The sequence below is a fragment of the Manduca sexta genome, chromosome 7 (assembly GCF_014839805.1).
Source record: "Manduca sexta isolate Smith_Timp_Sample1 chromosome 7, JHU_Msex_v1.0, whole genome shotgun sequence".
Taxonomy (NCBI): Eukaryota; Metazoa; Arthropoda; class Insecta; order Lepidoptera; family Sphingidae; genus Manduca; species Manduca sexta.
In genome coordinates, this window is record NC_051121.1 from 11,903,430 (window position 1) to 11,916,926 (window position 13,497).

Consider the following 13,497-nt stretch of genomic DNA (forward strand, 5'->3'; position numbering starts at 1 on the left):
TACAGGTTACTTTTAAAGTATGACTCTTTTAGTAACAAATAGCCAAGAAGATTGTTTTAATTCAAGGCAGAAGAGTGATTACGTAATCAACAATGCAAATATTTTTGTTAAAGCTAAACACAACTAACCGATCCGCCAAACTACAAAATCGATTTTAGCAATCAAATCGATACGGCACATCACTAACCGTAATCGCGAGGAATGGGATGTGCATCGACCATAAATCTCACATAAGAATCGCTCCAATTTCGTGGGCGCGAGACACTTGGCTACATTTGTTACTCAAGTGTCTGATCTTGGACACAGGTGGGCAGGGGCATTTTAAACAAATTGCATTATTTTATTATTCAATTTGTCATTTGAATGGATTGTACGTCAAAGTTTGTTACATTTGGACTTAGAGACTTTCCCGCCCTCATACCCACTACAACTTTTGATTGGGTGTGGACTGCAAAAGTAAGTACATCTAGCAATCTTAATAAGAGGATTTATATCTTAATTATTAATTAATAATAATATAGCCTCATATTCGTAATATAGAAAACAGCTACTTAAATAAATACCTATTTAAAAAAAAGAGGTGATATCTTAGTTGTGCAAAATCCAAAACATAATTTTTCTAAGTCACGTGTTCTATTTTGCCAATCTCTCGCTTTAATCATTAAGGACAATATCAAGAGGAAATCTATATAACTAAAATTCCTACAAAATATTCTCGAAGGCTTGACAATCTGGACTAGGCCAGCACGATGGACTGAAGGCTACCCTTACATTAACAAAGTAAGGTACTATTCCCAGCAGCGAAATAATACACGGTCAGTATACTTATTTATGTTTTGTCACTTCTTATAATGTTTTATCCTTTTTTGTCTGTTTTACTTTTCTACTTATATCTAAATAATAACAAATATTACTATTTTTGCCGCTGTACCAATATATTAATTTGCATGCTGTGGTCTCCTATAATTGAAGAGGCACGTCACATTGCCAATTAAACAAATGCTACGACATTGTATTTATTATATGACGTGTATCCTTCGTTGGAGGTCTTTAAATAAATAAATTACAGTTGTAACTCTGCCTATTTATATCGATGTGGAATGGTTTGCCAGCAAACGTGGTCCCCCCTCCTTAAAACTGGGGGTCCTTCAAATGGAGTGTGAGGAAGCAATTATACAGGCCGGCATGACTGTGCTGACTGTCAAGAGATGCTTGTATCTTTGGTCGGTCGGCACTTTCTATAGACTTCACTTCGCTTAACATCAGAAGAGCCTTATTGCCAAGCTAATAAAAAATTGTAGGATTGAGCAAAATTTATAATAAAAGTATTTTTTGATCGCCAAATATCTCTTACTGTATATTTATATCTGTCGTCTACCTTAACCTACAAACGAAAATGGTCGAGTTTTCCGAAAATTGCCTCGCGGGATCCGGCCGACGCCATCTCGATTGCAATCGCGACTGAAATATCTTTTCTATTTTCCGGAACACTCGTGATGCTGTTACAGCCACTTCCGGTTGAAACTTCCTATTTTTTTCATCCAAACTGGCTTTTCACGTGCGAAAATATATTATGGATGATGCAGGTACGTTTTCAGATATCAAATGTTATTGGAAATTTAAAGTTGGTCATATTTTAAGTTCAATATTGTTGAGTAAAAATTTGAGTTTATCTCTGTCGAAACTGTAAAACTGTCCATACTGACTCCGTGGCGTAGTAGTATTGCATGCGGGGTACGGCAATACTTTGAGGTCCTGGGTTCGATTCCCGGGTCGGACATAGTGATATTTGGATTTTTCTGCTCAATATCAGCCTGGAGTCCGGAATTTGTGCCCTACATGGTGATAGGCTCGCCCCCTATCACACTATGGGACGGAACACACTTGACGAAAAGTGGGTGCCCTGGTTGTGCCTCAGCATCACCCTTCGGGGATAAATGCGTCATGTACGTAAAACAGAAAAAAAAATTTTACCTTTTAAATCCAATTATAATTATCACCTTGACAGAACTATTGGTGTAAATGAAGAAGTATTATAAGTATCAAGATTATATTTATACTTAACTCTTTTAAGATGATTACATAAAGCAATAGAGATGGCTATTATACTGGTCTAATTTCTATTTATCAAGTCGTTACACAAAATTCATAAAAACTATGACGCTACTGAATTGAAAGACTCAAATAACCTAGTCTTTTGGCAGTGTTGAACTAAGATTGAAAAATAATAAAAATAGTCTTAAAAACCAGGCTTTAATGGAAAAGTATTAACCACTTATCTGCCCTAAAACGATACTTTTTTATGAAAGTTTTATCATGATGTATTTTCGAACAAAGCCTGGGACATTGCTGATCGGTTTTTATATCCAAAACACTTATCGAAATTAGGCCACGGAGTAAAAGCACTTTGTGTTGGTAATGCGGCGGTTTCGCGAGACAAAATGTTGAGTTTTTGTCTCAGCTTATTATAGGTTTGTTGTCTCTGAACGTCACCAGGGACGCTAATCTTGATGTAAGTTAAAGATCATATTCTTAAGCGATATATAGAAAGTAATCGTTTAAAATTTATCGAATTAGCAGAGGTATTGGTAGATCTTTACGATTGGTAACATATGTCGAGTCTTTTTGTATTTAGGATGCATCAGGGTGGTAAAATTCTAATGGAAAACTGATTGCCGTTATGGTTTCGTTGTGTTTGTAAAATTGCCCGCCCCGTGACCACAAAAATCTTCGAAACGTCGGGAGAAAATAATAATATAAATAACCGTGATAAAATCCGTAAAAAAAGTTTTATTTCTAAATGATTCAAGTACACAAAATTACTATCTTTCTAATTGTTATTAAGACTTCTAACTTAGACTTCTAAATATTTGCTTCTTAATAAGTGTTTTCATAATGAGAATTAATTACGTACGATAGATAATACAAATTGTTCGTTTACCGGACTTTTATGAGATACTGGATTTTCCAGCGTTTTTGTCTACGACAATAAGTTTTTTCGGGATAAAAGGTCTATAACATTCAGGAGGAATGTAGCTTCCTTTTAATAAAAGTTCAAAATCTGCTTAGTAGTTCCTGAGATAAGCGCGTTCGAACAAACAAACATTTTTTGTATACGTGCACGGAAAAGTGACCGCACTGCACCTGATGGTAAGTGGAGTGGGGTCCAATAGAATGTCGACTGAACGACATAATTATATCGGCCTGTTAGGACCGGATATAGCCAGAACTCTTCAGCTTTATATCATATTTGTGTAGAATAAAGTATAATTAATATAAAACAATAAGAAATATAGTTATATAGTTCATATTCTCATAGTCCGCAGACAATAAACCTCGCAGAAGTACCGACACTTGTATAAAACTGTAAATTTTTTGATTAGGCCAATTTCGCGCGGTTTACGACCCTGGGGGCGGGAAGGAGGATACCAATAATACCGCACCGCATTAATCTTCAATGGCATCAATTTTAAATTGGACCCTATTTGTGTTGCCTTACAAATCCTGTCGATTTAAGTTTTAAGTTTACAGATTTCGATTATAATTTTATAATAAGTTTTTCGTTGGATATAACATATTTCGTTGGAATCTATTGACATCGATGGAGGATATGAAAAGAGCAACATTAGAGTTTCTTGCCCGTTCTTCTCTGGTGGAAAATACTTCCAAATTGATGGAAGAGTTAGGAAGACAGTGAGTTGACAGTCTTACAAATATATCTATACATATTATTACACAAAGTCCTCAAAAGCTGTTTGTCTGTATGTAATCGATTTTCTCAAAATCTACTGAACGGACTTTTGTACGGTTTTTACTAAAAGATAGTGCAATTTTTGAGGAATGTTTAGGTTAATAGTATATTACAATTTTATGTAAATTGTCTGAAATATAACGATTATCCTCGAAGAGGTCGCGTGGTTGTAAAAAATTTCGTGAGTCGGGATTTACACGGGAAATTTTCTTTGACATACTAATATCCAGGCGAAGACGCGAGCCCAGCCAGCACGTTACAAAAGCAACAACAATTTTAATGTTTTTAATATTTCGTATTATTATACCTAATGCTTCACGGTTCTTAGAAAAAAAATCATGAATTATTAACAAGTGAACATGGCATTTCCTAAGCGACAGCCTGAATTGGGTATTTGACAAATTTTCGTAAAGTACTTTAAAATGTTCTAGAGTCTCTAAAGATACGCTTAAAAATTGTTTTTTTTATATTTAGAGCCATTTTAATAGCAAAAAGACAGTTTTAATAAATACATTTTGTGTTTCTCGCTGAAACGCTCGGTCACGTGACAAATAAGGGGCGTGACGTCATGATGTAATAGTCTTAATGTAAACAATACGTGAGATTCGTTTATTATTCAAGATTATAAAAGGCCAATACAATAAAATACCTTATAAGTAGCACACCTGATGGTATTATTAACTACATTTCTCCTGGTTATGGTGGCAGGATTAGCGATGTATGTTTGGTTGAAAATTGCAACTTTTTAGATCATTGGGAACCTGGTGCGATTATACTAGCTGATAAAGGATTCAAGCATATTGAGCAACTGTTATTACAAAAGGGATGTAGTTTAGTGAGACCGCCAAGTGTATCAGTTAAGTCCAATTAAACCAAAGTTGAAGCTCGAAAAACTAAGGAGATAGCAAGTTTACTGATACACATTGAAAGAGTCATCGAACGTCTAAGGGAGTTCTCAATGTTAAAACCGCATTCAGTTGTCAATACAAATTTAATTAAGTTTTTGGACGATTGCATTGTTATTGCAAGTGCCTTAATTAATTTACAAGGCTCCTTAATTAAAAACATTTGACGAATAAAAACAAAATTTAAAATAAAATGTTTTATTTTCCTATATTAAGTTATAAAAATAAGTTTTTACAATAGATTGTAAACATTATTCTTCCAAAACTTTACAACTTTAGATAAAATATCATTTACTTTGATCTCATCATACACTATTGGTATTACATGGACTTTATTATTTTTTTCAAATTCCCAATCTGCCACACAAAATAAACCTTTTGTTAAATTACTCACATACATTTGCAAAAGAACTTAGACTGCAAACTTTTCTGTGATTGTGTTGTTACATAAATAATATTTAAAACTTTTTGGCTTGTTGGACATTTAATTTCAATAACTGTGTCACCCTTTAAAATACCATCTGGCGATGCAGCTACCATTGGGAGTTTTTGGCTGATAATAAAACCACATTCTGCAATCTTGCCATATGTTTTTTCCAACTCCTTTCTTACTACTTCTTCCAATGATTTTCCTCTTTTCATCACTGGAGTATCTGGTACTTAGCTCCCATTATTAAGGCAACCAAGGATCCAACAGTTGCATCGTGAAACATCAAATGCTTTTGATGCTTTTATTCCTGAAAAGAAAATTCATTTTTTTTTAATGTTAAACTAGTGACTGTCTGGTGGCCACATATACATTTATATCCCCACTAGGATGCCCTGTAGAATGGGTGCCCAACACATATTAATGTGAACACTAACATCAAAGACTAGTAAATCTACAAGACTAATTTACATTTTGAGATTGCATCTCACATGGAAACATATAATTCCAATATATATTACTGTAAGACAGCATTTTCCAACCTTTCTTAGCTGTGGACCACTAAATGAGCAAAGATGATCACCACAGACCTCCTTAAATCACAATAAAATGCTTCTCTTAAGCACAACCTGAAACTTCATATAGCTTTAACATTGAAATCAGCCGACTCTAAATATGTCCACAGACCCCAAGTTAGGAATTTTGTTCTAGAACATTGGTTTTAAATATCTTATTAGTTCAATCCTTACAGTATCAAATCACATTTAAAAGGACAACATCACATTTAAAATACAATCAAATACCTATAAATAAATAATACCTTAACTCATGCCATGCTTGAATTTTGTGTTGTGCTCGAGTCAGACTTTCCACAAAATTTATATTTTCTTGTGTAAAAACACCATTAATTTTGGGTAAAAACGTTTCACAGTCACTTCCTTTCTTATGCTTGATGCTCTAATAATGCATTGAGGACTGAAGAATGTCGGGCACTTTGAAATCAGCTTGATGTTTTAGGATTTGAGCAGTACATAAATTCCTTCTTTTGCTTTTGACCAAAAAATCCTTTAAAACTACATCACCAAACTCTTTACATGTTGAAGAAGAATTTCCCTTCATTTCTTTAAGTGTTGTGTACTTCAAGGTGCTTCCTACTTTTGCTAACTTTGATTTTTTCCAATAACATTGTTTATTTTTTAACATTTCCAACTTGTGAAGCAGGGCAGTTATGGCACTGGACACTTATAACTACACCCTCTTTTTCTTCTACTACCAAGCTGACAGAATATGATGGACAACAGATTTTGTGCTCAGGGCATATTTTTCATTTCACAGTGCACAAAATCGCGTCACGCTTCAATTGGACGTACCCAATGGCATCATCACCATACAACTGTCTTGAGGATCTGTAAAAATAGAAATAAAGCATCACAGATAGCCATAATACGAGAAACTTTTCGTTGAAAAGATTTTACACAAATAACTGGTACCTAATCAGAGTAAGAGTTATGATTTTATTGGTAACGTAATATAGTAATATTTATAGTCTACAAAGTAAACATGTACCTATCACATGCATGACACAAAGGTTATTTTAAAGCAAAAAAAAATAAGGCTAAGTACATAAATCGAACTGTAATCTATTGTGAATTTAACAAAATATCAGAAAAGGATAGTTTTGTACTTACAATGAAGTTTCCACGTTCCTAAATTCTGCAGAACAAAAGTCCGGGTTTGAGGCAAAGAAATTTGCGATCATAAAAGACTCAATTTTTGGCAAATTTGCACTGTCAGCTTTAATAAAACCAATTTCCATATATTTTTTTCGGTAAAGTGCACCTTGGACACGAATTAATCATATAAATATTAATGAAACCTGCGAAGGAAACGCGCCAAAATCTTTTTCGGAATGACAATATAATACATCGTGACGTCACGTTCTCTAGTCTTGGTCGCTTGAGGCGTTTCTTGTAAATGATGCACAGATTCAAAAACTCTTATTTTTATTTAGGAAAATAAAATATTAAATAATTTTTATTTGTAATTTAAGTCAAATATTCTTAATTAACACCTAAAATTATATAATCTTCAATACCAAATTTATTTATTTCTTTACTATGTCAAATACCCAATTATGTAGTTAAGCACCTCTTCTGAGATATTTGACGTTCTCACAAAGGCTTAGCGGTGTTGTGGGTCGTCCTTAAGTGATTTACGGGCACCAAGACCCCCATTGCGATATTGTATTATTAATGGTGTTAAGGAATAATAAAATTATTTTGTGTATTTTTTGTGGCTATAAAACGAATTATGAAGAGTGATAATAGATCGCACACGTGTTGCGTTATAGCTTAACGAAATCTTATCTAACCTTAAAAATAAATTCAACGGGTTTATATTTTTTCTGATTTTAACAAGGACAGATGCTTTGTAGCTACATCTTTTCAGGGTTACCTAAAAATCACTGCCAAACAACACCAGCAGAACTATGGGACTTTGTAACCTTTCAAGACAGAACATAATTGCGTTTGTTGTTGAAACAGCAAAGCTGTTACGTCATCTATGAAATATGATTGTACTGCCTTAAGAGCTATTTAATGCAATAATAAACGAATGTTATTTAAGCAATACAAACACAGCACAAGCCATTCACTAACGCAAGCTACCAATACCAGATTTACCAATAATTTTCATTATGACCCTCATAATTAACATCCAAATGCATCCCTCGTTAAATACGACTGAAATCCGTCCTTGTGGGGAAGGCATCCGACACCTGCCAGCCTAGCACTGTGGGATTGTTGAATTTGAAACACTACAACACTACGGCTTATTTGGTATTTAACGCGGCTTTATGCTCTTCTTTTGTGAAGTATGTTTGGATGGAGCTGGTAGCATTGTCTAGTTTTTATCTATACTAATATAAACCTGAAGAGTTTGTTTGTTTGATCGCCTTGGTCTTAGGAACTACTAAACCTTTTTTGAACATTTTTTCTCTAATAGAAATTAAGTACTTAGTGGTTATTTGTTGTTGTTATATATGTATACATCACGTGTACCGCGACAATAAATTATTCTTTCTTGCTTTTTTCTTCTTTCTAATAGGAAGCTACATTACTCCTGAGTGTTATAATTTATAAGCTTTTATTTATCTCGGGAAAATGTTTATTTCGGAAACACTTTTTCAGGCGGGCGGAGTCGCAGGCAAAAGCTAGTAAATGATATAACACTGATATATCTGGTCTAAGTTAAATGTATATACATGTAACTATACTGTATTTGTTAGGTACATAATCGGGGACCGTCCTGTAATTGATTTTGTACATTATTCTATATGTAATGGTTAATAATACTAAAAAGAAACCCTGCTGCGAAAACTGCATTAAAATTGGTTAAAAAATGAGCGAGTAATTCATATTTCAAATATTACTAAGTGCCGAAGTGGGCGCGATGTGGGGATATCGCTTCATCCCTTTCTTTTGCACGCGTCGTAATGCCCGATGACGTCACACGTGGGTATTGCGCCTCTTTTCTGTTTCTCGTTACTTGCCCCTTCTACCGAAATTGAAAGACTTATAACTTGTTGATTTTTTACCGGATTTAAATAATTCTTTCTGTGTTATAATTTATATAACGTAAATATTTGATAATAATAAAGAACAAAAATGAGTCCGGTCCCCTATTGTACAAGCATGTCGCACCTTTTGGCGCTCGGGGGCTTCTGACCCCCACGGTTGAAAGCCACTAATCGGCGTTGCACAACAGATGCCTAGTACATATACAATTGATGTAAGGAGATCGGAGACGTCCAAAATGACAGCCATAATCTCAGATACGGAATAATTTACTTTTCTAAATGATATAACCAGGCGAGTGAAATTCAACAAGAATTTACAGCATATATATTAAATCTCGGGCTAGTTTTCAGGTCTCTGCTGTCTCCAGGCTTGTTAATAAGTAAGGCGAGCTAATAAACTAGAACAGATTAATAATGCAGACAGCTGGAGGTCTGCCAGCCTCGTCACCGTACCTGCGCTAACATGAGCTCAGCTCGTGTGCTTACCATAAATTCTAAGCATATTAAGTGTACAGTTGCAGGTTGTTGTTTTGTCTTGGTTTTAATCTTCAGTCTGTATCGGAAGAGGAGTCGGCAGAGGTCCAAACAAGGATGTTGATGTTATTTTATGAAACAGTTCATAATGGTAAACGGTACAACTGTTAATTATATAATTAGATTTTGATACCATTCTGTGAAATAAGTCATAATAGTAAATGCTACAAGACGTGTTGGTTATAATATTATTTATTTATTTTCATATATTCAGAGGTATTAGTAATTAGGAAATGTTAAACCAACTTAAGCAAGCGGCGATAGCCTATTTGGCTGTGGAACGGACTGCCAAGACGAATGTCCGCAGGTACAAATCCCAAGGGCACACACCTTTGACTTTTATAAAAAAAATATGTGTGTATTCTTTATGAATTATCGCTTGCTTTAACGGTGAAGAAAACGTCGTGAGGAAACTTGCATACCTGAGAAATTCTCTATAGGAATTTTCGAGGGTGTGTAAAGTCTACCAATCCGCACTAGGCCAGCGTGGTGGACTAAGGCCTAACCCCTCTCAGTAATAAAGGAGGCCCGTGCCCAACAGTGGGACAGTATATCACAGGTCTGATATTATTAAATCAACATAAAAGCAAAACCTAAAGCAACTTAAACTGGAAATCTTAAAAAACTAACCACAAATCAAAATTTTCTTAAAATGTATCAAGTTTCATGTTAATTCGCTTCGTTCTATAGACATAATGAAGAATAGCGTGGAAACAAGTCCGCTGACGTATACACAAATTTTCCCTTTCATGAAACGATAAATATCGCAAACAGAACGAAAATTCCGTCGTCTGTTTGTTCAGCTACGGCTGGCGTTGTGTCGACAGCGGGCGGAAATTCAATTTTACACTCATGGTAATGAGAAACCGTTCTGCTCTTTAAAGTTTTATTTGTGGGATCAAATATTTGTTTAGACAAATATAAGTATGAGATAGAATGGTTCCACTTCGATAAAACGTAGTCTTTAGTATCTAGGTTAGAGTGTATATAAACACAAAATTTATTTGATACGTCAATTTATATTGATTAAAAAAATAATTCGCGGGGATAAAACAGACACAGATTTTTAGACACATAATTTTACATCTGAAGGACTCACAACCTATTTTTAATCATTTATTTTTATTGAAGTATTAAAAAAGATGCAACAGCGTGAGCCAAACCAAAATTAATATAGTTAAATTTTACGAAATCGCTAATCGCTCACATCCCAACCACAACTGCAGCTAGAAAAAATGTATATTTTCCGCTCAATTATTCGGCGAGGGTCGTCACGCACAATCATTAATTCACGAGGCGGGTCGACGAAAAATTTGTCAAATGCAAATCGTTCCCGCTCAACAGTCTGACCGAACCCCTACTGTTTATTGTTATACGGGCTTTAAATACCAAATATTTTGTTGACTTTATTTGTGAACAATGTAGAGCCGTGACGTCAGGTATCTTTATTATTAGCCTGGTTTCAGAAATGTACGCCCACATATTATTTTTTAAACTGGTTTATTTTAGGCATTGAGCATCGATTAAAATTGTTTTTTAATTTTACTGGTGGACGGCGCGCAGATGCTTTTAAGTTGTAGTAGAGAACTAAAGAAATACAGTTGCTGAAGTAACTGGTATGCTATATATACATACATACGATTTGTATATATTATGTAAATTAAGTACATCATACAATTTCAAAGTTACGGAATTACTCCACACACATGATATATCTATATTTGGTTAGTAATTAGATACATTAGTTTGACTGCCTCGGTGGCGTAGTTGTAATGCGTACAGACGAACTTACGATTATGACGTTGACATCCTGGGTTTCAACCCGGATCGGGCTAAATTGTGACTGAGTTTTCCCACCTTAAAATTTACACAGTCGCAGCTCGGACTTAGGAAGTTGGCGGTGTAATGCATTCGTCTCTCGGAAAGCACGTAAAGCCGTTGGTCTTGTGCCTGATCTCTCTCCGGTCATCCGTCTCACCGGACTTTGAGAGTGAAAGAACAGATAGTGCACCTGTGTAATGCACACACGTGCACTATAATATCTCCTGCGCACCTGGCTTATCTTCAATCTTCTTCAATTCAGATATATTAGATATCTGCAGAATATCAAACAAAAATAACCAATTGTGCCTAAACACGTGGTACTTCCAAATGCAGACAAAGAGTGACCTATTAACTTATTTTAATGAGTAGTATATAAATACAGACGTCTGCAACGGCGCGATCAAAGAGACTTCTGAAGGGTGTATTAAACCGCATCAAAGCGCGGCCGCACTTATGGTAACTACCGGTCAAAGAGTATATAGACGCGACGGTTTAATAATAAATTAAGTAATAGGTTATTTAGAATATATTTTTATATTTGTGACGAATATTTAGAAGAGTTTCTTTTCCTATGTTTTATTGTAATATCAGTGATGAAAATCGCTGTAGACTGTTGTGATCATGAATGTATGTGTGGCCGGCAAAGGGTAGGGAATTAGAAGTGCTTTTTTATAAGTTATATCCGTTAGTGTTTTTCTATGCCTTCTAGTACAGATGAGGCGTGATAGTAAGGTTCACTGGGTATGTCTGGGACATAACTAAATGCTGATTACCAGTTTGTAGTAGTTTATGTAAGTTTCACGTGTTTTTCTGATCTTTTTTTCTTTTTTCAACTTAATAGCTTCTCTAAGGCCATTAAAAGTCCCCTTAAACTAGGCAATAGTTTATAAAAACGTGCGTGTAGGCATAAATGTAAGTGTCGCTTCTGTTTAAGTAATTTGCGGTTACGCTCAAAATAATCGCGCACATCAGATGTGGGTTTCCACGTTAGAGATTAGATACATTCGTATTTACAGACGGCTTGCTTTTACAACATCCTGGGTTCGAATCCGCTGTGGAACGACCCCGTTACCAGAGAGGTATTTTATCTAGACTTGATACAAAATATAAGTAAAGGTGTCTCGTATTCGAGAGTCGATCTAGGACCTAAATTTTAGTCAGGGTACCTTCTTTGTCTTTTCTTGCCAATTGTGTAACTATTTTTATGTATTCTGATTTGAATAATATTGTAGCTTGAATTACAAAGCATTATGAGACGTAATTGATACAATGCAGTGCAATGTAGCATAAGTTTTATATAAAGCTGGCATGTGCACAGTACGTCGGACCTGTTTTGGTTATTCGGAAGCCCAAAACCAAATATCCTTTTGGCGCATTTTTTTTCTAAAGTCCCAAATATATGCCCGTGGCGCCCCTCCAGTGTGTGACGCCTTCCTTAGGACCTGACATACTTTTCACAGATACTACACACATGCAACATGCGAATGTGTGGTGCGCCTGCTTTATATAAACGGCCCTGTGCTTTTGGATATTGCTCCTGTTCAGGGGAAGATACCATGCTTACCATCAGACGAACGGCTTGCTTGTTCATTCATTAGTAAAGAAGATTAATAACCAATAATGTGTAAAATATACTTATAGGTAGGTATATCTAAATAAGTAATAAATGTTTACAATACAAAGTAATTTATTTTCGCGCTTTTAATGTGGTTAAGACAGCTCGCAGTTTAATGCTTTGGATAAAATTTACTATTCAAAGAAAAAAATCCTTTACAAATTCAATAAGAGCATTCACCCCCAGTTTAACAGTTAAACCGCACTTCCTTACCTAACGAAGGTGGCGGAAACATAAAACCATTTATTGCATTAAAACCGAATTCTGCTTAGTGTTGTGTGTCGTTGAAAAAGGGGAAGTTAGGTTTTATATGAATTGTCTGGATGGTTTGTAAGAACTAGATTAAACCAAACTCAAAGCAAAACACGCTCTAAAGTCACAAGAAAGCATAATTCGCAATTTAGATTACTTGGATGACATACTTATTCCAATTATTTTAGTTTAACAACCATACTACAGGACCGATTTTAAAAATATTTCTATGATGTTCAGGTTCAGGTTAGTTACCTGGGAGTATATCCCATCACATAAGAAAAAGTTTTTAAATAGGGTAATAAATTACTGAATTCTAAGGTAAAAAAACACAAAAAAAAACGTAGAATAGAAAACCTCTTTTTTTAAGCCGATTAAAACATGCATTTCACCGCAAAATGTATTCAGTATTTTTATTTTGAAGTCTATTAAGGTATTTTATAAGAAATTAGATTAACCAGTGAGACTAATTGAGACTAGTAATTAATTTCCGAACAGTATCGAAGATCTAAAAAAATATTATGTAGACTGTACTACAAAAACAAACATTTAGACGAATAGACATGACAGTTTCATCATCATCATCATCATTTCAGCCGGGAGTCGTCCACT

General features: G+C 34.9%; 1 long non-coding RNA gene across 1 annotated transcript; it reads left to right on the plus strand.

The window, feature by feature from the left end:
- Positions 1–236: 236 nt before the first annotated feature.
- Positions 237–1,586, plus strand: LOC119193806. Its single transcript, XR_005114054.1, has 3 exons — positions 237–456; positions 667–815; positions 1,509–1,586. It is a non-coding gene; the product is annotated as an uncharacterized LOC119193806 (long non-coding RNA).
- Positions 1,587–13,497: the final 11,911 nt, after the last annotated feature.